Source organism: Brassica oleracea, unplaced genomic scaffold, assembly GCF_000695525.1.
Source record: "Brassica oleracea var. oleracea cultivar TO1000 unplaced genomic scaffold, BOL UnpScaffold00746, whole genome shotgun sequence".
NCBI classification, from domain to species: Eukaryota; Viridiplantae; Streptophyta; class Magnoliopsida; order Brassicales; family Brassicaceae; genus Brassica; species Brassica oleracea.
Genome location: NW_013617446.1, coordinates 31,223 through 33,953, shown reverse-complemented (window position 1 = coordinate 33,953; position 2,731 = coordinate 31,223). Strand labels below are relative to the sequence as shown.

At 35.2% G+C, this 2,731-nt stretch overlaps 1 pseudogene; it reads left to right on the top strand.

The window, feature by feature from the left end:
• LOC106319978 overlaps positions 1 to 1,398 on the top strand; it is a 20,433-nt pseudogene extending 19,035 nt beyond the window's left edge.
• The last annotated feature ends 1,333 nt before the right edge of the window (positions 1,399 to 2,731 follow it).

The window sequence follows — 2,731 nt, the reverse complement described above, 5'->3', positions numbered from 1 at the left end:
AAAAAAAAAAAAAAAAAAAAAAAAAAAAACATATGAATATACAGATGTGTCTACATAGGAATTCTATCAGTGTTTACTTATTATTCTTTTGTAATAATATATGTAATAGTGTAAGAGTTTCAAACGAGATTGGAAGTGGAAACTCTAAAGGAGCCAAATTTGCTACAATGATAGTAGTCTTGACGTCACTATCTGTAGGAGTCATTCTCTTCTTTGTCTTCCTATTTCTGAGTGGAAGGGTTTCGTACATTTTCACAAGAAGTGAACTTGTTGCCGCACAAGTAGCCGATCTTTCTCCAATCTTAGCCTTTTCCATCCTCTTAAACAGTGTACAGCCTGTTCTCTCCGGTACGCATTTCCTCTCTTGATCTGAATGTCGTGTTTACCATTAGCCATTGACTCCATGGAAAATTTGTAAGATGTTGTTTTAGCGATCACGTTATATATATATATATTTTTTTCTTGCGATCACGATATATTTCATGCATGGACCGTATATCCTAGAACTTTCTATTACCCGGTTCATATATTTTAGGTTTTCGGGTATGCATGGTTTTGTATCTTGGGTAGTTTTCGGATGATAAGGAGTAAGGACAAGTAACTATTCGAATAAGACGATTATATGATATCCATTTAATCACTTTCATTTATAATGACTTCGTACTGTTATTACCGTTACTGGGCCCTAGACCCTGTAACCTAGCATTATGCATGTATTCAATAATGGACATCGTTAATATCGATAAGAACTTAAACCTGACCATATGTTCATGAACCGTTTATAATCGGAGCAGGAGTTGCTGTTGGAGGGGGATGGCAAAAATATGTTACATACGTTAACCTTGCTTGCTATTACCTTGTGGGGATTCCTACTGGTATTTTCCTTGGCTATGTCGTGGATTTGCAAGTCAAAGTAAATCTATTATTTTCTTAGTTTGTTTTCAAATCTATACATTAATAGTTTAGTTACATACTTTTTTTTTCTTTTTCAATAGTTTAATTAACATACAAATCATTTATTTTTATTTTTTTGCCAATTTTTTTAGGGTGTTTGGTTAGGAATGATATTTGGAATCTTCGTTCAGACTTGTGTGCTTACCATAATGACTATGAAAACAGACTGGGATAAACAGGTACATAAATACAATTTATCAAATTTTTATTAGAACTGTTCGAAACTTTTCTCAAATTTTTTAACACATTTGTTAGAACAAAAAAGTTGAATAATTTATATTTTTATTGTTAAAATCATTTCAGGTGTCTGTTTCGCAACGACGTCTGAACCGTTGGGTTGAACCAGAATCAAGAGGTCGAAACCAAACTTCGCCAAGAGAATAACTTTAAAGATTGAGCTAAAACATAATTTTTGTGATTCACTATAAGCCATATTCCACTCTTGAAAGTATACACTTATGTGTGTTCATTTAAAATAAGTTTGAGATACACTGTTAACGAATTTAGACGCCAAAGAGAGGTCCTTGTCTCTCACTGATCAAATTCACGTAATTTATATATATATATATATGTCAAAGGAAGCTTAACCTGCTCTCAGAAGAAGAGTCTTCAAGCTCAGCTGAAGCTGATATCATTGGACAAGTTCCTAAAAAGCTCACACGAATCCGGAAAAGGTAATTCAAAGCCCAACTGTCGCTCCTCCTCTTCCTTTGTTACCACAACATTCAACGTTTATGTACCATGTACAAAAATTTCAGCTCACATGTTCAACAACTCTAATATATTCGATTGTCTCAGCCCATGTTCATGTGTTGATGCTACTAAAAGATAAGATTGAAATGTTTTATAAAAGGATGAATGACGTTGTATTTGTTTCTCAAATGGAAAAAGATATTGAAGTTAAAAGTTTGATTCATCAAGGTTTTCATTTTGGGTTTCACATGGTACCATAGTCATAGATGATGTTGGATAATTCCAAGCTTGTGGAAACTTAACATATTATTAGATGTTTAATATGTTAAGATAAACACAATAAGAAAACCTAGAAATAGGAAAAAAAAGTTTCTATTTAGATTAGGTTTGTGTTTTCCATATCTCACATGTTAAAGGGAATTGTCTTTCATACAAATATAGGTCTAATGGAGAGGTGTTCCATATGATCTAAGAGAAACATATTGAGAGCTTTAGTTTTGAGTAGTTTCTAAAGCTAATAAGAAAAGTTGTTCTTATAACTCTTTGTGTTTCTAAGAGATTTGAATTGGTATCAGAGCCTCAGGTTGGAGACTCGATCTAAGCTTAAGTTGTAGCTTAAGATCCTGGTGCTTGTGAACAAGAGATCGCGTAAGCAAGATGGCAGACGTGACTAGGGCTCCACGCAAGAATGACTTTGGATCTACATCCATCCAATGTCCGATGTTGTCATCGACAAACTACACAGTTTGGTCGATGAGGATGAAGGTTCTACTTCGTGTTCATGAAGTGTGGGACACGATCGAATGTTCCAGAGACTTTGATTCTCCAGGTGGGAGAACAAACCGCATCAAAAGAGATCTGGAATGCCATCAAGTCGCGACACCTAGGAGCTGATCGTGTAAGGGAGGCGAGACTTCAGACGTTGATGACGGAGTTTGATAGGTTGAAGATGGATGATTCAGATACGGTCGATGACTTCGCGGGGAAGATATCAGGCCTATCATCCAAAGCAACCTCTTTGGGAGAAAACATAGAAGAATCCAAGATGGTCAAGAAGTTCTTGAAGGGTCTTCCGAGACACAAA